Source organism: Catharus ustulatus, chromosome 22 (genome assembly GCF_009819885.2).
Source record: "Catharus ustulatus isolate bCatUst1 chromosome 22, bCatUst1.pri.v2, whole genome shotgun sequence".
NCBI classification, from domain to species: domain Eukaryota; kingdom Metazoa; phylum Chordata; class Aves; order Passeriformes; family Turdidae; genus Catharus; species Catharus ustulatus.
In genome coordinates this window covers 9842788-9866810 of record NC_046242.1, presented here as the reverse complement: position 1 = coordinate 9866810, position 24023 = coordinate 9842788, and the positions used below count along the sequence as shown (strand labels likewise).

General features: G+C 48.5%; 1 protein-coding gene across 1 annotated transcript in view; it reads right to left on the bottom strand.

Annotated features, from left to right (window-relative positions):
• GALNT17 (polypeptide N-acetylgalactosaminyltransferase 17) overlaps positions 1 to 24023 on the bottom strand; it is a 204963-nt gene that overhangs the window by 149751 nt on the left and 31189 nt on the right. The gene's annotated exons all lie outside the window — the stretch shown is intronic.

Genomic DNA, 24023 nt, shown 5'->3' with positions numbered 1-24023 from the left:
GGTAAACCCATCATTGGTAAAACTCAGCCCTGGTAAATCCATCCCTGGTAAAACCAATATCTGGTAAAACCCAGCCCTGGCAAAACCCATCTCTGTTAAAACCCATCATTAGTAAAACCCAACCCTGGTAAAACCCATTGCTGTTATTTCCAACTCCTAAAGAAAAAAACCCAAAAAACCACTCCAACAATCCTGGCTGGTTTGGGTTCCTGGCCGGTTTGGGTTGGTTTTCTGCAAACATTTCATATGCTCCTTCTTTGGCCCAATGCTGGAATAGAAATGGCTCAAGCCTTGCAATTCCTCACGGCTCAGGGACACTGCTCCTGCTAGCCCTGCCCCTGGTGTGCAGCTGATATCCTGTCCCAGCATCTGTGCATTTATTTAGTTGGTGGGGAGGTTATTCAGGCCTCCTTCCCACTCTCAGAGAGGTAATTACATGGAAGGTTAGATGTCCCCAGGAGAATGATAGGTTGAACACAGAGCAGGAATAAAACAGGGCTGGTTAAGTGCCAGCTGAATGAATTTTTGCTCAGTGTGAACACTGAACAGCATACAAATGGTAAGGATTTAAAAACAATTTCCCCTCAAAGCTTTCTTATCTTTTAAAGTAAAACGTTCCCAGACCCTTATCAAGGGGAATTATTTATTTATATCTGCATAGCTGAAGGAAATAGGCAAAATTCAAAATGAGCTGCATATAAAGAGCTCCATGGATGATTTGGTGGTGGCTGTGGGAAGCCAAGTCCATGCTCATGTTATTATTTATTAGACAGAGCACCTGGAATTTGAATATTTTTCATTAGCAGAATTCACTCTCTTTTGGTCAGAAACATAAAAATAATAATGATGGATTTTGGTTTGCTTTTTTGTCTGTTTGGTTTTTTATAATGCAAGACACCAAGGTATATTTCCACTGCTTCAGTGGCAGAGCCCTGATTGAGAACAGGACAGATTTTGTCACCTCTGAAGCTTCTGAAGGGATAATAACCTTGAGGTGGGCCCAGCTCCCAACCTACTGACTTCCACTGTCCTGGACAAAACATTCCTGCCTCTCCACAGATTTAAATATATTTTTCCTCAAAAAGTAGCATTGAGAGACAGGAAAAAACAAACTGGGAATGTAAATACCAGTTGGAAGCACAGTTTGAAGGATTATTATTATTATTATTATTATTATCATTATTATTATTATTATTATCATTATTATTATTACTATTACTGTTGTTGTTGTTATTCCTTCTGACAAGGAAGCTTGCAACATCCTTCCCTGCTCCATCAGAGCCCCTCTGACCACACCAGCTTGAGGAGATTTTATCTGAGGACAATAACAGATGAGCTGCCAGGAGCCCAGGCTGGGATCACACATCCAGGCTGCCTTTCCCAGCTCCAGGCTGAGCAGGAGCCAGGGTGGGTCACCCAGGAAGCCTGGCAAAGGTGGCACTCTGTGGCCTGCAGAAGCTCAGCAGGTCACTCTCTGAAATTCCCAGCCCCAAGTTGTTCCACTCTAAAACCCTCAGCATCTCCCAGTTTGCTTTTAAAGTTTAATTTTGCTTTTCTTGATTCATTTGAACACATTTCTCCCTGCCCCAGTGCTTTTGCTTTTTGTGCTTTGAAGCCATACACATGTACAGAGGGAAGTGGGGACTTTCTGAGGGGCTCCATGGAGAGAGGACACTCAGTGGGATGTGGGAGCCATGGAAATCCCAGCACCTGGCTCTGGTAGAAGCAAGTTTTAAAAATCACAACAGCTAGTAACAGATAATTAACTCAGCCACCAAGGCAGTGCCCGTCCTGGAGCTCCACACTTGAAGCCAGCAGGGAAGGATGACCCCTCCAAGGTCAATCCATCCCCCACAAGACCCCAGCTAGCTTCCAGAGGTTCTTATCCCTGGCTCAGGTAAGGGAATTGTGCTCCCAAGCACAGCACCTCAGTGAAGGACCTGGAATTCAAGGTGAGGAATCTCCCTGAGTACTCAAAACATCCCAACCACTGAGGCCACTGCAGCCTGGGGACAGATCCCAGCACACATTTCTCTCTGCTCACTCAGTTTATTTCTGCATATTCTTTCTTTCTACTATTTTGAGTTGGTAAATGCTGATAAACCAACATAATTTAACCAAAGAAATCAATCCAATGGCTCCATTTGTGTTGGGCAGGGCACCACCATGAGCCCACCATCCTGCCTTGCAGGAGAGCAGCAGGAGCAGGGAGTCATGGAGATGAACATTCCCAGATGGGATGTGCCAGGCAGGATCCCCTGTCTGTCTCTGGGCTGGTTCAACATTTCCTCTCCAGCCCAGGCAGTCAGGAGGGTTCAGCAATGTCACTTTGGTGCATGGCACTCAAAGCAAGAGTCAAGAACTTTTGGCAAGGAAGATAATTCATGTCCAAAGAGAAGAGGAAGGAATTTGTTTCCAGCTGGCTGAAAAGGTGTCTCAGGAGCAGCAGAACTGAAAACAAATGGTGACAGCACATCCTCATCCAGTGAATCCATTCATTGGCAATTATTCACCACATTTTTGGGCATCTTTCTGTGAACTTGAGGTACCTTTGCTGTGGCTTCAGGAATTACCCTGAGCCCAGCCCATGTGGCTGCTCAGGATATTCTGGGGTTCCATGGAACCTGCTTGGAATTGGCCTGCAAGGGCCAGAAGTGACACACAGAGCATGAGCAAAAAAGGGCAAGAGCATGGTGTCACCAGCTTGTTTCCTCAAAGAAGAGGGCTGAAAGCAGTCAGGACTGTTCCCAAGTCACAGAGCAAACCCTTTATCATTCCAGGCAGGCACAAAGCAGAAGTGCTGAACTTCTGCCAGAAAGTCTCTCCTGGTGCCTGCTCCAGCCTACCTGTAGTGATAAACAGCAATAATCCCCACAAAAAATCTTCATCTTTGGAGTGAATTCAGCCCCTAGGGAATTCTGCAAGCTCAGGAGATGGGAATGGGCTGCATGGAGATGAGGTGCAGAGCAGAGCTCTGAGCAGCCACAGGCTTCACTCATCCCAAAGCCACACTCACCCAAGGCTAAAACAGGAATTTTTTTCAGAACCCCCTAAAAATTCTGAACTTTGGAACAAATGGAATATATTGCTATTGTACTGCAGAAACAGAAGGGAAAAGAAAAAGCAAGACACCACTTGGAGCTGCCAAGATCTGAGCCTCTCCTGCTGGAGCAGCCAGACAGGGGATCCCTGGGGACTGGCAGGAGTTGGTTTTCTTCAAGATGATATAAAAATTTAATCTCTACAGCAAAATTATTCCTAGACAGAGCACAGTTAGAGTAAATATATTAGTCTCTTCTTAAGCTGAGTGTATTTCAGGAGGAGGCAGGAGTTTTCTAGGCCAGAGAAAACCTTCAGTAAAATACAATCAAATGTGACTCGCAGCCTTCATTTCCAAAGTCTCATTGGGAGCTGGAGGGGGGGAAAGCTTATTGCTCCATGTCAGCTTGGATGAAGGAAAAAAATTAACCCTCCCATACAACACTCAGCTGAGGAGATTTGTGATGGGGGGCGGGGGAAGAAGGAAGAGCCCTGAAATGAAAAAAACATTTCTGAGAAAGGGGTGCTGAGCTTAACACTGGGGGTGAGGAGGAAAAACATCAACCTGGCAATGCCTGAGGGGTTACAGGGGGCTGGAGAGGGACTGGGGACAAGGGATGGAGGAACAGGACACAGGGAATGGCTTCCACTGCCAGAGGGCAGGGATGGATGGGATATTGGGCAGGAATTGTTCCTGTGAGTGTGGCAGGCCCTGTCACAGGGTGCCCAGAGCAGCTGTGGCTGCCCCTGGATCCCTGGCAGAGCCCAAGGCCAGGCTGGACAGGGCTTGGAGCAGCCTGGGACAGTGGAAGGTGTCCCTGCCACGGCAGGGGTGGGATAAGATGATATTCAAAGTCCCTTCCAACCTAAACCATTCTGGGATTCTAATACAAGAAAAATTTCTGGAAAAGCAAATTTTTTAGCTGCATTTTTCCATATCTGTATCTCCTGCAGCATGAGGTACAGAACACACAGAGCTCAGGGTGGAAGCCACTTTCCAACAGGGAAGAGGAACTTGAACCCCTTTTCTCCAGAAGGAATAAGTAACACTGAAATGGTGCTGGAAAACATGGGAACCATAAAGTGAAATTAAAGGAGATGTCTCTGCAAAGCACAGCTCTTACTCAGTGAAGAACAGTGGATTTTTCAGCCCCAAGAGCTCTCACAGGGAGCTCTCATGGCCTAAGTCAGAGAGCTGAAGGCCAACAAGGAATCTCTGAACAGAGAGAAAGCCAAACTGAGGATGTGAATGGCCCAAAGTGGGAGTGTGTGACCTGCAGGGGAGTCAGGGAGGGGACACAGCACAGAGGCTCTCAGGGCGTTGTGTGAGAAACCACAACTGCTACACAGGGCAGCATGTCCCAGGAATGCTGGAAATGATGGGAACTGCTGAAGTTTTTAGTGCTGTCCTGCTGATCACTGCCAACACAGACTGTTAAAGGGAGGTTCATTAACAATAAGGGGCATTGGCAGAAGAACACGCACCAGTTTTCCTCTACAGCCCTGGTGGAACCTGGGGCATGGGATTTTCTCTCCTTGCAGCAGTTTTTACACAGTTTTAGCCAGACTTGCTCAGGCCTGTTATTATCAGGGTAAATAACCCCCATTCCTCTGGCTGTAGGTTACCCTTGTGTGAGGGGGAGCCCTGTGCTGCCACAGTGCTGTGGGAACTGTGCAGGGATCCAAACACAACTGGCCCTGTCAGCTCCCTTTGCTGTCACTGCCCCCCCAAAGCATTCTCATACTCCTGCAGGGGAACTAAAAGTAGCTGTAAATGGATCAGAATATGAGTTTGCTTTCTCCTGGGAGAAACAAAATATTTAAAGTTTAAAAATGAGCTTAAATATTAGAGCCCAGTGAAAAAACAGTGTTCCCCTGAACTCTATACAATTCTATTCATTGTACATGCTAAATTTATTTCTCCCAGGGCTGACCATTTATCAAAAGTTTATCCCCCAAATCAGATGCTGCAGCTAAAGGGTCAGGGCTTCCCCTCCATTGGACAGTCCTTTTCCAGGAGCTGGATTTTAGCATATCAGGACATCTCCCCCAGTGCAGGAATGCACAGAGTGCCTGCTGTCCTTCACCATGCAAATGAAGTGTTGGTTTACTGCAGAGATTACCATGAGCATGGTGACTTTCAGAACTGGGGGGTCACAAAAACTCCCACCCTCTGCCTTCACACTGAATGACAAATGGGAACTCAGACAAAGCAGCAGATGAATGGGCCCAGGCTTGGCAAGCAGAGATTTTAGCAGATACAAACTGAAAATAGAGCATATTTCACCTGTACTCCAACATATTGCATCTCTGAAAAAGCTCCTGCCTATGAAAAATTATGTGAATAATTCTGGCTGAAATGAATTTGTCCAATAGAGCATTAAGATTTCACTTAAACAATTGTGGCAGGTAGGGGTAAGGGAATTGAACATATTTTCTTTCAGCCCAGACAGGCAAGAATCAAAACCAGGATGGGCACAGCTCATTTTTAAATCTATTTAATAAAATAATGTTTTTAATCCCAGGCTGGATGGGCCTTGGAGCACCCTGGTCTGGTGGAAGGTGTCCCTGGCCATGGCAGGGGGAATGAGATGAGCTTTAAGGTCTCTTCTGACACAACCACTCTGGGATTCTCTGATTTAAGCTTAGATTAGATGATGACCTGTAGAAGAATGTTTTAAGCCCAGCTGTGCTTACTGTTGCTCCCATCATGGGAACAGTCAGACAATGTCCAGTTTTCTTTCCAGCTTGCACTCCTTGGAAAGAAAGGATGGAGAAGGGAGCACAGTCACTGCACAGGTCTGAAGTCTCATTTGAAATGTTTAAACACAAATCTACATTTACATATCCATACACACAGGGATTCAAAAATGAAGTTTTCTTATCAATATAGAAATGGAAACAGGGAAATGACTTTCAGAGCCAGAGGCAGGATCAGCACCCACAGGATCAGCACACAGAGGCAGGATCAGCACACAGTCATCAAGACAATGTCAAAGCCTATTTAGCCCATTACACTACCAAGTTCTGCTTCCAGATGATAATTCCCCAATCCAAGTTTGCCCCTGGCACAAAACAACAGAAATCCTTCCCCAGGCCAAGGCTGTTTCGTTCTGAGGAACGATTTATTTGTTTCTAACACCTGGGACTGGTGAAAGAACCTGGACATCGCTCTGTCCTCCCTACAAGTCCAAAAATAGTGGCACTTACCACTCTGCTCACATTGATAAAATAACTTGTTGAGAAAGGCAGAACTTGGCAGCAGAGCTGGTGCAGAGCAGAAATCCATGGGATAAAAAAGCTCTTTGCAGCTCAGCAGGGAAAACAGGCACTGCTGTCAGGGGAGTCTCAGGCACAGAGACCTTGTTCAGACACAAAAGACAAGAACTGAAGGTGATTCAGATCCCAGGGAAAACCTGGACACATGTGAAGCACTCCTGGCAATTTAACAATGAGAGCAATGCCTTTCCCTGTAGGTACAGCCATCCCCACCCCAGGAGCTCTTCTGCTGCTGGACTGCTCCTCTCAGAGGGAAAATTCCACTCAAAAAGCCAATCCCTTACAGCTGTTACAGGTTTGTCCCAAAATCACCAGTTACACACTGCCCTTCACGTTTGTTCTCATTCACAGCACCAGCAGCTGCCTGGGAATCCTGGATAACAGCCTGACATCCAGGAGCAGGAAAGGATGAAGGGGATTTGCAGCAAAGGTAAAGAAAAGAGTTTGTTGCAGAAATCTCACCTGCATGTTATGACACAAATACAGATTTACACCTCTGACTAACATCGAGGACTGTCACATTCTGGAAATACTGGAGAAAAGGGAAGAAAAAGAGGTAAAAAGGAGTAGATCACAGTGTGTAACAAAAAGGAAAATCAGGGTAAGAACCATCACTAAGATCATTTAGAGAGAGAGCTGACTCCAGTTACAGCACACCTGTGTTCAGGATGTCAGAGAACTTCAGAGAACTCCAGAGAACTGGATTTAGTAAGCTCTGCCTAAGGGCTGCTTTCAAGGATCCAATATTCCTGGGATTCAGGCACAACACACAGCAAAGTGTTTGCATGAGCTGCTCTGTTCCAGTGGCACAGACCTCCACAAAGCACCAGCACAGCCAGGCAGCAGTGAGAAAGCACAGGAGACCCTCAGAGAGGGGAGGGGACTGTGAAGAGCACCCAGCATAGAATTCCAGACTGGTTTAGTTTGGAAGGTACATTAAAATTCATCTCATCCCCACCCCTGCCATGGGCAGGGACAACTTCCACTGTCCCAGGGTACTCCAAGCCCTGGGCACTGCCAGGGATCCAGGGGCAGCTACAGCTGCTCTGAGCCAGGGCCTCCCCAGCACAGCCAGGTACCAGTGAGGAGATTCAGGCAGGGAGAGAAGATGCCCAGCAGAGCAGAGCATGTCCCCCAGCACAGCACAGCACAGCACAGCACAGCACAGCACAGCACAGCACAGCACAGCAGTTTCATCCAAGGCACCACAACCACATCTGCATGGCTGAAACACCCCTTGGTGAGGCACTGCCATCAGCAGCCTGGGCTCACTTTAATTCCAGGACCTTCATCCCCACCACCATCACTCTGCAGACAAAATGCTCAGAAATGCTCCCAGGCTCCCTCCAGGCCTGCTGGGCCATGTCCCCCTGCCAGGGGAGCAGGGCTGGCTGCTCCAGCCCAGCCACGAGCCTGGAGTCACCCGCTGAGCTCCAGAGCAGAGGGGCTCTGGCCATGTGGCTGCTGCTGCCCCATGAGAGGAGGATGGATGAGCCTCTCCTCACCTTGACAGCAGCCTGGGGGAAGAGCCACACTGGAAGCTTTGCCCAGCCATGCATCTGCTGGGAGGGAACACACTGACAGCCAAAGCCTGATGAAGTGTCATGACAGCAGTCTGCATTACAACTACCAAGGCCATAGAGCATAACCCACAGCAGGACCTGGTGTTACAGCTCTGACACTTTCCAGTAACTTCAAAGATCATTTTAGGGCCTGTCACCATTCCCAAGACAGACAAGGTCCCTGCTCCATGCTCCCAATGGGGTACTGATTGTCCACACAGCCAGTGCCAGCCCTGCACTTGGTGGGCTTTGCTGAAGCCCCTCACTGCTCCCAAACACTGCCTGGCTCAGTGCCTGTGGGACAGCTCAGGACACAGGAGCTCAGGGGAGCAAGGCCAAGGGCAAAACAACCTTGCATATTTACACTGCTCAGCCAAGGGCCCATTTGGGTGATGAATTAAACAATTACCTGCAGCTTTATTTTTAGGAGACAGGCTGCAATTCAAGCAAGAGAGAACTTATCTTGTTCTCCTCTCTGAGCTGCCAGGACATCGCTCTGGCAGGACACACTCCTACGTGCCAGGCTGCTCAGGGACCATAGCAGGAGCAGCTCTTTGCTCAGAAAAATCACATCTATCCCATTACTGGGAGTCTTCAAGGGCAGGCTGGATGAGGCTTTGAGTGACCATTGGAACAAGATGATCTTCACATATCCTTTTCAACGCAAACCATTTTCCTGCTGAGGATGGAAGAGTCTGGAAATGTCTGTAGTACAGGCATTTTAAGAAATTCCCAAACTCTTTCATCCTCAGCAGCAAAACATCAGCCCTCACATTTGTGCTCAGCCAGTGATTTCTGAGGCCAAACTGCAAACTGCTCATCCCAGGTAGTCACTCCCACCACCACTCCAGGCTCAGGCAAACCTTTTGTTGAGTTTTCATTGCTGTTTTTATCCTGCGGTGCAAAATTTCAGTTCTTTGGGTAACACAGTCCGTTCCCACCTCCATCACAACCACTTTGCCTCCAGGCAGAGCTATTGCTGGAGCACAGAGATGTCAAACATCAGTGCCAGCCCAAAACCACACAGCAAAGGTGTGAAAATAAGGATTTCTTAAATCCATCTTGTCCCAGAGAAGCTGTGACTGGAGCAGCACCTGCAGTGTGATGGGATTACTCCAGCAAGAGGAGCAGAACCACAGGAACAAGTATGGAAGCAGGAAAAAAACAGAACTCACAAAAACACAAACGAACAGTTTTTGAACCCCATTCAAAGGTTATAAATAATATTTAGCATTTTTATTTTCACAAGGAATCTGTTATTTCCAGATCATGTCTCTATAGCAAGCTGTTAGTGTTTGTGGTTTCCTCTAATGCGGGATCCTGTTTTCCTTCTGAAAACATTTCCTCTCTGTATAGATTGGCCTGTTGGAAAGGGGGAAATCGCTGCCATTTGGCAAGATAAGAAATGAAGAAATACCCCAGTGTAAGAGCAGACATCATCAGTACAAAAGTGGCTGCTCAGGTTTTGGCTGAGTTTTTGGGTTTGTGGGAGGTTACACAACTGTGTGAGCCCCGTGCACAGGGCACCTCCTCACAGAGCCCTGGGGGAGGCAGAAACTGCAGGTGGTCACCAAAACACCTGCCAGGCTATAAAACCTTACAGAGGCCTCCCTGTTTCCCACTCCTGAGGCCTGGGGAAGGGAGGAACACGTGGGTGGTGTTTGTAGCCCAGGGCCCAAGCAGAGTTCTGGGTCCCTGGGACAGGCTGGGCACCTGTGGACAAAAAGGGTCTGTGGGACTGTACCCAGAGAAGCAGCACACTGCACAGGGGACCTCAGAACCTTCCAAATTCCAAAGGGGCCCCTTGATCCAAGTAATCTCTAGCTGGGCTACCTCCAATGTGCTCAATCTGTAAAGACTGACAGATTAGAGAAGGGATGACATTGCCCAGAACTGGCTTTCCCACAAAAAGGATGTGATTATGATGTGAAAATGGCTGCAGAGAGACAAACTCTGGGTTTACAAGTGTATCCTTAGCAAGTATGTACAAGCCTGATCCCAACTAACTGCATTTTACTGAGCTGTGAACTCACTAATTCCTTTTTAAGGTCAAGAAAGTCCATTTGGCAGAGGTTTGCTTGGTGCATTTAATTTCTGTGCTCAGATACTGTCCTCGCTCAGTGCCCAAGCCCGTTTCCTGCTGGTTTTGGGGTGTGCTGTCAGACACACAGAGCACCCCAGAGAGTGCTTGAGCTCTTCAAACTCCTTCCATCTGTTTGTGCTCTGCCAATGGGCCATAGGGGTGACACAGCCAAAGCCAGGAATAAAGGAGCTAATTTGGTCATCAGAGAGAAATATTCTCCACTGCAATGCCTTTATTCCTGCACACATCTGCATTCTCCTGACAAACACAGCAGCCATGGATCTGGGGAGCTTTATGTAATGGATGCATTGTTGGAATGAGCACAGGAGCACAACAGACACCTCTTGGACAAAAACCTGGGGTTGTCCCAGTGTGACTCAGTCTCTGTGTGGGGGAGGAGGAGCTTTGTGTGCTCTCAAGGACTCTGCTACCAACCCCAGCTCGCTGAAACCACTCAAGTGCTCAAGGAGAGCATGAGCTGAACTGCTTTGCCTCAAGGAGTGAGCCTGGAGCTCACTCTGCACCATCCATGCACATCTGTGAATGGTTACACTGCTCAGCAATGGGAGCAGTTCCTAAGAGGTCCCAGATCTGTGACTTTAACTCTGTGTTTCTATAGAGAGCTTCTGATGATAGGCACTAAGTGCTTTAAAAACATAATCAATGCTCAAAGCACTCCTGAGAGGCAGCTAAATATAGGACTGGGAGTTTCAACTACCTGGAGTAGGACTGTCCTTGATCCTTTTGTGGAACACTTGGTACAACAGGGTACACAGTACAATAGGGTCTCAGTCCCATTGTGCTTGGGGCTCCCAGAGAACTCAGGAGAAAACACACCTCACTCCTTATCTAGATGTCAAACACAGGAAAAAACTTACCCAAGGTGACTTAGCTGAGGATTAGTGTTTGCAGACAGAGTCTGATTTCTTAGGAAATTAGAGAAAGGAAATTAGAGAACCTGCCATGGCAGGGGGGTTTCCTCCCTCTGGAATGACCACACCAAGTGACAGGGGACACCTGAGCACTGATCACTGTGCTTTGAGCCAAGCCCCAGCTCCATGGCTGATCTGGAAGGACCAGGGATATCCAGAGGGTCTCAGCCAGTACAGCACTTCACAGGATCCCATTTTTAACCACAGAGAAATGTCTGGGGCCATTTTTTTAGAGTGAGGTGTTCAATGAGAAGAAGCCCCCGAGGCAGATCATGCACACCCAGGTGTGTGGTGTCCCCAAGGGCCTCCCTCAGCCTCCTGTGCTGTGGAAGAGATCCCCACACATCCTGGGCAGTGCCACCAGTGTCAGGACAGTCACACTTGCACTGCAGTTTTCCCTTGGGGACCAGAAAGCAAAGAGGACTCACAAAATGTGGCCTTTGCCAAAGCTCTGGTCTGGAGGAGCTGCCCTGTGTTTGCCAGCCAGCACGACAACTTCCCAGGCCAGCACAATCTTCATCTCCATCCTCCTTCCCACCCCCAGCTCTCCAACACACACTTCTGTCCTTCCATCCTGCCTCCATCTGATTTCCCTTTGAGTTCCAGTCTCCTTCCACACCACATTCCCTGAACACTTCAGTCCTTGCTGCCCTCAGTCCCCTCCTGCCCCCAGCATTGCCCATCCTCTGACCTGTCCTGGGGCAGCCAAGATCAGGCCCAAGACTCCCCCCAGATTCCCATTAATACTAATTAATTTCCCCCTAAAAACTGTGTTAATGAGTAACCCTGCAGCTCCCCAGCTCACAGGCAGTGACTGCTCTTTTTGTCTTAAAAAACCCCCTCCAAATGCCTTCCCATTGCTTGTCCTAGGCAGGCAGGGAGAAATCCAAATTGTTAAGGCCATATTTAAATTAATTCCCAAACTGATGAGCTCAAACGACTTGGGAAGTATCTTGCAACAGCTCTCAGTGAGTTATATCCTTCCCTCCCTCTTCCACGTTGGTGAGGAACACAATTAGCACCCACCTGCCAAAGCTGGCCCTCCTCACCCTTCAGCAAATTGAAGAAGTTAAGAGGGGAACAAAAAGTGTTGTTGTACAGAACCCAGGGTCAGCAACCTCATTTAGCAGCTTCCTGCCTTTGCAGGACAGGTTTAGCAGGGAATCTCTTGCTCTCTGGAAAATGCTCTCTGGACATGGAGCTGCCAAACCCTGAGCCCCAACCCCTCCCTGCTCAGGCAGACCCTGGAGCTGCTGTGGAAAAGATCATCTAAGAAGAGGAGGGTCATGCTTAAAATCCCCAGGATGAGAACAAATCCAGGCAGAGAATGAAAATCTGACCTCACTGGGAGCTTGGGACAGACACAGGAGCTGAGGGCCTGAACTGGGAACACCCTCTCTGGGCACATGGTCACACTGTCCCCTGACTCACTCGTGGCCTGAAGGGGATCATTTCTTTTCCCTCACTCTTTTCCAAAGACATCTTTCCAGGATCTTCCACTTTTTTCCACCCTCTTGCCATGGCCAAGCTTTCCACACCCCCCAGTCTGCAGAGACTGCATTGTCCTTGGGGAAATTGTTCACTTCTGAGCAAAACAGCTCCTGCTTCAGATGGTGGTCAAAAGAAAAACCACAAGCATCACATCTACTTCTCCATGTTCAGGGATTAAGGATATCTCATCTTTGGACAATACCTGAAAGCAACTTGGATCTGTAATTCGAAGACAATTACAAATGTTGAGCAGGGAGTGAGGAAAGGCAACTTTTGCACTTAAATCTTGAGTTTGCAGAACACACTTTCACAGCAGAATGTGACTGCAGGATTTCATTTGCTCTTCAGTGCTGCTTTTCCAGTGTAAAGTTTCCATCACACCAGAAATTCACATCCTGCTTCCCCTTTCCCACAGTCCCTGCTATGATAACGCTGTGCTCCCAGCCCTTCTGCATCTCCACAGGCTTCCAGCCCATCCCCATCCCCAAATCCTGCCCTGTGCCCCAGCCAGCGCCCTTCCTTTTCCTTCCTTTTTCTTCCTTTTCCTTCCCTCCCCTTCCCCCACACTTTCTGTACCACAATCCACCCCTCCTCCCTGAGCCATCTCACCCCTCTACGTGCTTGAGGTCATCAGGAATATCCTCCAGTGTTACCGACCTACTTGAGTGCCTTTTACCTCTCAGAGAGGGAATATTGGTGTTTCTGGCTATTACAGCAACTAATGGCAACATTCATCCCCCTTTTCCTCAAAACAGACTCTTCTCACTTCAGCCTAGCAGCAGACAACTCTGGCTACCAAAACCCTGTAATTCTATGTATGAATGGTTAAGTGGAATGCCAGGATGCTCTGGATTTATTTCTCTGGGTACACTTGTCCTCAGTTTTCAAATTATTGATGGAAACATTACCATCAGAAACCCAGAATCCAAACTACCAAGCTGAACATGCTTGGGGGCTGGTGCTGATTGATCATCAGCCACAATTCAGGCTTGACACAAAGACTGCAGCACTATGAAATTTGAAATTTGGAGCTTCACTTTCTAAATCTGTGAGAGGCTTCCCTGGAGGAAAGGCAGGAAGAACAGTGACCCTGATGCACTGCTATGCACTGCAGGAACTTCAAAGTGAGCCATGAGTTTAGTTCAATTTAATTAATTTGCATGAGTAAAAAAGTAAGTTCTGAGCCTCAGAACCGACAGCTGGGGGCCCTGGGTGGTGGGGGCAGCACCTGAAGGCATTGCAGCCTTGGCAATTGCCCTCCACACTTTCTTTTAGGGATTAAAACAAGCACTGAACTCCCGAAGCCGAGGTGCTAAAATGGCTTTGGAGCAGTCTGACCTTCTGGCAGTCCTTCCCCTCACTGCAGTGAGCCTTAGGACAGATCCCTTTGGTCTAAAACTGGCCAGTTTACTGCAGGTCAGGGCTTTTGGAGGAGAGCTTTTACTGAATCTCATTTCTGACCCAGGAAAAGTTTTCTCTGTGGCACATCACCCCCATTACCCACTTGTGTCCATCATCACTTCCCTAATTTTGGTACCAGGCAGATAAGAAGCAGTTGCAACCAGGTTTTTCCCTCTGTTTTGTAGGGGGAAGGACAGGACAAATAGAACACACAAAAATACAGCACAGAAATAATAAATGTATTTGTGCTGCTCAAGGTTTCAGCTACAAACTAGGGCTGGCAGGAGTTTGTGGTACTAGAAATTATCTTGCTAAAAAAAACAGCAACAAAACATCCTTTCTAAAGGTCAGGTTCTCAGGAGGATACATTTAGAAGGACAGTATCATATCCTCTAGGCCAAATAATTTGTCATATTTTCAATACATACTTGGAAGGGATGTGCTGCTCATTTCAACTAGACCAGCCTCAAAGATCAATTGTTTCCAGCCAAGGCTTGTGAAACAGCCCATGTACTACACCCCAAACCCCCAAAAACTCCCACCCCATTTGTCAGCACAGGCAGAGACCCTGCCAGCACCAGGAAAGGCCTGGGAGGGGAGTGGACACTGGAAAATACTCTGCATAAATTAAGGATAAATGGACATTTTTGGCTGTGCTTTGATGTCCCAGCACGGCTTTTCTTCTGTAACCCAGAGCAGAGGTAAATCTTCAGGATGAGAATATCTGACAGAAAAAAGGACAATGTATGTTTACTAATTTTTCGAAAGGTCCCAGGGCTAATTCCCCAATTTTGCACAGATTAATTAGAGTAATTAGTTAAGTCATTAACTGTAAGGTCTGTGAAGCACCGTGTTATTTTATTGTGCATTTGTACTCAATGAGATCTTGATACATGACTGGGCTTTCTAAACATCACCTAGGTACAAATAACTAATGACAACAGCAATAAATGAATATATTTAAGGTTACTGCAAGACTCTGGGACAAGACTCTGTTAATCAGCACAACTTTATCACCCTCAGGAGGAAGTGAACTTGGCCTGAGGGCTCTGTGTGCTCCTTCCAAAGCAAAGCAAAGGAGCCCCAAACTCCCTGTGTTTCAGACTGGGATTATTGCATGGCAGAGACTGCAGGGACTGAACAGAATTTTACCAAATCTGCTTTTATCTTTTGCAATGTCAAAACTCTGATCTGCAGCCAATGCTGGATGCTGTTCTGCTGACTTATTTTTAAACACTTGCCAGCATGTTATAAAATGAACATCCCTCCCCCCCCAGGCTGAGGAGAGGAGCTGCTCCTCCTCCAGGAGCAAATCCCATCTGCTGCACCAGGCACTCAGGGCTCGGGGCTGCTGGGGATCAGCCCAAGCTCCACTTGATCTTGGAGCCTTTTCCAACCTGGATAATTCTGTGAATCACCAGCAGACCACTGTCAGGAGCACCTGAGGGGCAGCACATGCCCATTTCTTGATATCACTGAGAGCTCACGGAACATCCCCGTGTGACCTGACTGGACTTTGTGCTGAAAATAAAACTTCCTCCTATTCTTCACCTTAATGCCTACAACCCCCAGCATTTCCATCAACCTCTTACCTTCCAGAGGCAGTGAGATCCCAAACACTGGGGCTGTGTGTGGGCTGTGGCAGCCCCTCAGCACCACGGTTCGTGCTGCACAGGAATGTCTGTCCACAGAGCAGCAGAAATACTTCCCATATGCACCCTGAAATAAATACAGGACCATTGTGGCCCTCATCCCATGATTCCCCATATGTTGCATGCCTGTAATTGTCTGCAAAAAGTTACTTGTTCTTTATGTTAAAAAAAAAAACAACACCAAAACCCTGCTGTGCATATTTCTGGCATTTCTTCAGCTTGGTTTTGAATTCTGGGTTAGGCTATGCATTAGTCAAATGAAATAATAAACAGCTGAAAATCATTACATGAGGTCTAATCCTATCTTAAGGATAAGTCTATATTTTAGACTTAGTTATCAAGTACTATTTCCTGCTATTAATAACAGAAAAAAAAAGTGATACTGGTAAAAGTTTTCAGGGAATCACAATTAATAGCTAGGAAAAAAAAAATCAGTGACTTTTCTTCTCAGGTTTGATCCCCTACTCAGAGTAATGTGGCCACTGCTGCTGTGCCTAAAATAAGCACATCATGTTTTCATTCACATGATTCCCTATTCTGTGAAATTTAAACAAAGTCCATGTGTTGGCAGCAGCTACCAAATACCTCATGGCCCAAACCACCAGCAGCAGCTCCATAAAGCCAGTTTTTCCCTCCTTCCAGCACACCACTCTTCCAGGCCATCTGCTCTGCAAAGCCCCACTGGAGTAACAGCACATGGCTGCAATGTCCTGTCCCCAGAGGAAGGAGGGAAATCAATCCCTAAGGATGCTGTGCCCAGGGTTAGGTGCAAAAGCTGACATTTGGGTGCAGCCAGCTGAGCTGGAAGAGCCCAGAGCTCTTTGGAATCAAATGGATTAAAACTCTCAGAGTTCTGAGCTCAGTATTACCTCAGTACATGGCTGAGGAGTCTGGTGGGCCCTTCCTTTCCATCAGGGCTGGATGATACCTCTGGATGGATAACCCTGAATCCCACCCAACAGCCTGGGATCCTTCATTCCATGGGCTGAGGTTATTTTTAACCCCCAATTGTTTAAGCTAAACGTAGAGCAGGAATTCCCCCCTGCACCACCACCAAAATTAGAGGCCTTTACAAGTCCTTTGTCTGTGTCACACATGCTACAGAAATATGGAGAAATCAGTGATTTCAGAGGATAAGTTTTCCCCTGGAAGTCCTGGTCATTTTCTAACATCTCAATACATCTGTGCCACCCTTTTAAAAATCCATCCATCCAACAGACGCAGCCAGAGCAATGCTATCACAAGCACTAAATAAAAGCCCAATAATATTAGAGCAGTGCCTTTCACAGGCAGCAAGACATGATTAAGATAAGAAAGGTGAAGAATGCCCAGGGATTCAGGGAAGAAGCAGCCACAGGGATGTTTGCTGGAGCACATCCAGCAGCATCACACAGCCCAGCTATCTCCCATGTCATCGCCCATCAGATTGCTGGAGCACATCACAGCCTGTCACACACTCCCAGCACAGCCCCCACGTCTCTCCAGCAGCACATTTGTCATCCTGGGAGTTCTTCACTCATCTCTGCTCCATCTTATGCTTGTGCATGATGCTCACACGTGCCACAGCAACCTGCAGATGCTTAAGTCCTCGAAGCAACAGATTTTCCTTCCCACTGAGGCAACACAAATGAGTTTGTTACATTGACTGGAGCTCAGTGCAAACAGCAAAGAGCCTGGCTGCATATAAAACACAGAGCCAGAGCCAGCTGGGGCTGAGGGCTTCTCTCTTACTGACCATGTCTGCATGTTTCCAGCTCTCATAAAGAAACACATTAAAAAATGCTTCCCACCCTCGGGCCAAATGAGAGCTCTGGGTTAGACACATTACACACTATTTACATATGGAGCGAGAGTTTCCAGGCAGGAACCTGCAGCCAGGATTTAGAGTCCAATTTCCACCAATTTCACTATAAGTTAAATCGTATTTTACTTAAATCACAAGTACTCTAGAGTTCAATAAGTGTTTGGACAACACTCTCAGGCACAGTGTGGGATGCTTGGGGTGTCTGTGCAGGGCCAGGAGCTGGACTTGGATGATCCTTGTGGGTCCTTTCCAGCTCAGGAGATTCTCTGGTTCTATAATTGAAAAGAGAAGTGATCTATGAGGATCTCTTGCCTGGGGTCACAGGAGACAATTGGAAAGAGCAGAACACCAATTTGTCAAACAGCAAATTTAACTGGTGAAAGTCTTTCCTCCTGGTACATCTGGGACCTTGAGGGGCCCAAAAAGAAATGTTTCAGACACCACCTGTGTCCCATTGCAAGGGGATCCCAGCTGCACCTGACCCCCACAGCACTGGATGCCTTTCCCATACTGGTTTGGGATGGGAGGGACTTCAAAGCCCATCCCATTCCTGCCCCTGCCATGGCAGCAACACCTTCCACTATCTCAGGTGCCCTGTCCAACCTGGCATTAAACACCAAAATGTCTTTAATATGAGCTGTGCCCATCCTGCCCAACCTGTTTTGGTCATTGCCTGGCTGGGGCCACTTCACTGTACCAAGCAGCAGAATCCCAGGCTGGGCCACGCTGGAAGGGAGCACAGAGGGTCACTGGTGCCACCTCCCTGCTCAGGCAGGGCCATCCCAGAGCACAGGATGTGTCCATGTGGCTCTGGAATATCCCTGCTGAGGGACACTCCAGCCCCTCCCTGGGCAGCCTGTTCAGGGCTGGGCACTGCCCAGGGCAGAAGTTCTGCCTCCTGTGCAGGGGCAATTGCTGGGCTCAGTCCCTGCCCGTTCCTCTGGTGCCACTGCTGGGCCCTGGAGCAGAGCCTGGGCCCTGCTCTGCCCCTCCCTGCACACAGGGACACCCAGGGCTGAGGGTCCCTCTCAGCTGGGGCTCCTCTCCAGGCTGGACAGCCCCAGCTCCCTCAGCCTTTCCTCGTTAGAGACTTGCCCTCATTACTGAACTTAACACTGAAGATGTGCTTAAATAGGTCTGAGTCTTACCCACTTCTATAGGCCAATGAAAGGAACAGTGGGACACCTGTGCAGGCAAAGGGAACCCAATACCTGGCTAAAAGAGAGGCCCCTGGATTGGTACCTGCTGCCCCCACCTTTCCTTTCATTAAGGGCTGACTGTTTTTCCATGGGAGAGCACGATCCATTCCAGCCCTGCTTCCTGCCCACACCAAATGCACCTGCACACAGAGCATTGCCTGGCATTGGGGGAAACTTCCTGTGCTCAGCATCCTCTCAAATCAAGGCCAGGATCTGAGTGCTGGCAGGGAAATACCTGCAGCTCTGTGATCCATGGTGTCAGGCTGGAAATAGCTCATCCACTCCATTCATGTACTGAAGAGATGGATGATGGAGGGCTTTAACTGCCCCCTTGATATCCCAGCCTGTAATGGGTTTTTGAAGTGACTGTAACTCTGAGGGAAGGCACAGCAATGATACTCTTGGAAACCTGAATCCTGACAGGCATAGTCCCAAGAGCCAGGGACTGTCAGGGCTGAAACCTGCACTTTGAAGAAGGCAGCTGGATAATTCAGGAATTGGGGAGCCAAGCAATGGACAGGAGGGCTGGGATGTGCTTACCCCAAAAGACAAAATGCCCACTTGTGTGGAAGGGCTTCACTGCATCTGCACTTTCTCCTACTCTGGTCAAAGGGTGAGAAAGGGAAAAGCAGAGGAAAATAGAAAACAAGAGGAAAAGGGAAAAGTGGGAGGGAAAAGGGAGATGGGAAAAAGGGAGAGGCAAGGAGATATAACCCAGGAGCAGTGGTAAATTCTTTGATGTTTGCAGTCTAAAAGGAGGCCAAGATTCCATGTGAGCTTCAGGGCCAAGGCCACGCTGGGCTCCATCATGACCCAAAGTGTCACCACTGACTCTCTCTCCCTGTTTTTCACCTCTAAATTAACTGAAACTACCTTTGCTCACACTCTGCAGTCATGGTGGATCCCACAAGTGCCCCAGACTTCTGTGCTGATGCTGAAGTTAAGTGTCCAGAGATCCTCTGCAGGACCAGAACCAGAAGCACTGGTCCAACAGCTGCTTTTGGCTACTTATTTTTGTTTCATTTCAAAAACATGAGTATTCCCATGGCATTCAATACAGCATCTGCCCCTGGACTTCAAGTGCAAACAAAGAATCAAAGACCCTAAAAGCTACCTGTGTGTTCAAGGTGACACAGATACCTTGTACAAAAGGCATGAAGCACTTGTTTAACCTCAAACACATCCCTAGGAGCAGGATTAACACCAAACAAAGAAACAAGAAAAAAACCTCAAACTTTAACAGGGTCAAATGGAACAGCAAGTGCTGCTTTAATGGGAAGGGCAGCAAATGAAAAAATGTGGCCTTTAACAAGGTACCATGGGTAAAACAGAAGGACAAAAAGACACCAGCATCACTGACTACTGCTGGAAAATTGCCTTTTTGCTTCAGTGCTGTGTACAAACCACAGTATCTGTCCCAGGGCCGCAGCTGTAATTTGGTACAAAAGCAGACATGAATATGCTTAAATAATTCAGGGCAAAAATCTAAAGAATATGGGCTGCCTTGGGTACTTCCTGACATTCATCTTCAAGACATGAAAGAGGCCAAACCACTCGTGACTGGTGCAGTTGGCCTTATCAACTCTCTGTCTCCCCTAGCTCAGATGAACGTCACAGCGGATCCAGCGCGCCGTGCGTTATCCGCTGCTGCCGGGGGAGCTGTCAGATCCCTGCTCAAATCCACATCTGCCAGCTCAACACATGAACCTGCTCTGGGGGAAGCCTGACACACCAGCTTCTGCCTCGGAGCAACTCTATTAAAGATCCTTCTGAGGTAGGAAAGAGTAATAGCAGAGAAAGCTCTGATACTATTTTTATTACTGATTATAATTACTATAACCTTTAGATGGGAGGGAGAGAAGGACAGAGAAGAACTGTGTGAAGTTCAACAAAGTTCAAATGCAGGTTGTGCACCTGGGGAGGAACAACCCCAGGCACTGGCACAGGCTGGGGCAGGGCTCTGCTGGAGCAGCTCTGAGGAGAAGGAGCTGGGAGTTCATGGTGAACTGTGAGCTGAGGGCAAAGGCTTCCTGGAGTGCATCAGGAGGAGCACTCCCAGCAGGTCATGGAGAAATCCTGCCCCTGTGCCCAGCCCTGGAGTGCTGTGCCCAGCTCTGGATCCTCAGCACAGCAGGGACAGGGAGCTCCTGGAGCAGGGCCAGCACAGGCTGTGAGGATGAGGAGGGCCTGGAGCATCTCTGTGCTCAGGAAAGGCTGAGGGAGCTGGGGCTGTCCAGCCTGGAGAGGAGCCCCAGCTGAGAGGGACCCTCAGCCCTGGGTGTCCCTGTGTGCAGGGAGGGGCAGAGCAGGGCCCAGGCTCTGCTCCAGGGCCCAGCAGTGGCACCAGAGGAACGGGCAGGGACTGAGCCCAGCAATTGCCCCTGCACAGGAGGCAGAACTTCTGCCCTGGGCAGTGCCCAGCCCTGAACAGGCTGCCCAGGGAGGGGCTGGAGTGTCCCTCAGCAGGGATATTCCAGAGCCACATGGACACATCCTGTGCCCTGTGCTCTGGGATGGCCCTGCCTGAGCAGGGAGGTGGCACCAGTGACCCTCTGTGCTCCCTTCCAGCCTGGCCCAGCCTGGGACTCCATGACTCCCATGGGAGCACCACTCCCATGGGTACAGTGAAGTGGTCTTGCTTTCTGCAGAAGAAGGAAGCCTCAGGCACAGAGGATCCCTAAAACTGGGCTCTCTGAGCTATGGTGTGAGAGCAGAGATTTCCAAAGACACCTGTGAATTTTACGTGCTTTGATTTTTCCAAATGTTGCTAGAACTGTAATTCTGCAGGAACTTGGGGATCTTTTTATCTCAATACACTGCCAAGCAGCTCTACTGATGAACTTCATTTAAGCTAATGCAACTAAGCCAACTTCTGTAAAACAGTAAGTCTCACTGATTTCTCATAAAATCTGACCTTCAGTCCACACAGATTCTTTGGGAAACATAGCCTTTGATTCCTCTTGATGTTCTGTCCTTGAAAATCTCTTCCTTGCATTGTCCAAACCAAGCATTTCCAAACCCTGTTTTCTGTGTATCTGAAAGACTGACATTGTTCTTCCTCCAGCATGTTATGTTATTACTTATCAGCCATGCTTGCAAGATCTCTGTGTTTTTTTAAATAGGAGTATCAGTGAAGATTAAAAGGTGTGTTATGAAAAATTATCAACGTGCAGATGCAAGACAGGATAAGGAAAGTGATTTTTCCCTTGCAGAGACCCTAATATAAATATTTTGTTTATGTTAATGTAATTATGTTAATGTAAACAGCGGAACATCAGCCTCGACAAGGGCACAACAAATCAGGAGGGGTGCCACAGCCCTGTGGGGCAGAAGAAGCTTTATGTGGCCCAAGTTGTCAAGCATGAATTGACTCCCTGGGCACAGAGGGTCCCAAATGACCCCTGGGTGTGCAGCACAATCCATGTGTGGCCATAAACAATCCCTTGTCCAGCACTCCTGAACATCAGGCAGCCCAGGCAGAATTTAAATTATGAGCCAAATAATTGAATTCAGCTCCAGCCTCATCTGGAAGAGCACAAGCTTCTGCTCCCCAAGCTTTAAAAAGTGTTAATGCAGTACCCTGGAAGTGTCCAAGGCCAAGCAGGACAGGGCTTGGAGCCACCTGGGATAGTAGAAAGTGTCTTTGCCCATGGCAGGGCCTGGAACAAGCTGAGCTTTAAGGTCCCTTCTAACACCAAACAGTCTGAGGTTGGATGATTCTGTGAAATTCAGAGAGGAGTTTACACCCCCACTGTCCTTACTTAGGATTGCCTCTCCAGCACTTTCCCCTGGCTGAAGGCCTGTGCAGGCAGAGAGGGTCACCAGAAAGCTGAAAGGGCTCCCAGGGTACCGAGGAACCAGAGCACGGATGCCCATGGCTGGGGCATTGAGAAGTGCACTGGTGTGATCAGCAGGAGCCAAAGTGCTGGGATCTAACATAAAAACAATTATTCCACAGCTTCTGTGGTAGAAAGACCCTCACCTCCTTCCCAGGATAAAGATGTGAGGCCATCACACAGGGAGCTGAGCTCTGGCTGAGCTCTGGGGCAGGTCAGCATGCAGGTTAGTGTGAGCAGGAGGAGCCTTTGGGCAGCCCCTGGGCCAGTCAGTCCCAGCTCACACCAGCACCAAGAGTGGGATGTGGAGCTTCCTGGCCCCTCCTGCCCCCTCCTCTCCCTGCCAGCCAAGGAGGAAGGCAGTTCAGATGCTGTGCTCCAGGAACACAGGTGATCAGCACATTTCCGTCCTGAAAACAGAGACAAAACCAATTCCTAGCAGGCCCCAAATGTCCTGGGCATATAATATAGAGTCAGCCAAGGTTCAGCTAGTGGCAGAGAGTGATATAAATCAGGACTGAGCCTCTCCTATGGGATTGCTGGCTCATCTCACCACCACACCTGCCTGGAACACCCTGGTGAACCACGCTCATTAACCATCCCCTTTGTGCAGCACTGCATTCATCCACGAGCTGTTAAAGGTGAAGGAAATGCATTGATCTCCAGGATTTACAATTACAGCCCAAGACAAGGCTGGGTTTATTAGATGAATCAAACCTGCACATGCACAAAAAAGGACTGTCTGTGAGCTACACTTATGAAAGACATCCATTTCTTTGGGAGGGCTGGGCAGTTACAGACCACACAACACTCCTGTGCATTAGTTAAAGAGCCTGCAAGCCTCCAGCACCATCAGTCTGCCCTGATGGAGATGTTCCTACCCAGTGTCACAAAATGAGGTTTACTGAATCATTCTGCAGAACTCAGCAGAGCCACGTCCCCTCCTCAGTTCAAACCCACACAGAAAGGCTCCCAGTCCCTGCAGGTTCGCAGACATGGTGGTTTCAACCACAACATTATTGCATTTCTCTGTGAACACTGCTGGATTACCACAGTTAAGTTCTGTGGTTGGATTTTTAAAGCAGATCATTAATTTTTCTATTAAACATGCATCTAAAACCTTTAGACTGTGACAAAAAGTCTCAACCAAAGACCCAGCTTAACAATTTTCATGAACATAAGCATGTAAGAGCTGAGTCCTGCACTGGGGTCACAACAACCCCACAGAACACTCCAGGCTGGGGCAGAGGAGCTGGAAAATGCCCAGTGGGAAAGGACCTGGGGGTGCTGGTGGCAGAGGCTGAACATGAGCCCAGGTGTGCCCAGGTGGCTGACAAGGCCAATGGCACCTGGGCTGTGCCAGCCCAAGTGTGGCCGCTGGACCAGGGCACTGACCATCCCCCTGTGCTGGCACTGCTGAACACCTTGAGTGCAGTGCTCTGTTTTGGGCTCCTCATGACAAAAATAACACATTGAAGGGCTGGAGCATGTCCAGGGAAGGGAACAGAGCTGGGAAGGGTCTGGAGCCCCAGGAGTGGCTGAGGGAGCTGGGAAAGGGGCTCAGCCTGGAGAAAAGGAGGCTCAGGGGGGACCTTGTGGCTCTGCACAAGTCCCTGACAGGAGGGGACAGCCGGGGGGGTCGGGCTCTGCTCCCAGGGAACAGGGACAGGAGGAGAGGGAACGGCCTCAGGCTGGGCCAGGGGAGGCTCAGGGTGGACAGCAGCAGGAATTTCCCCATGGAAAGG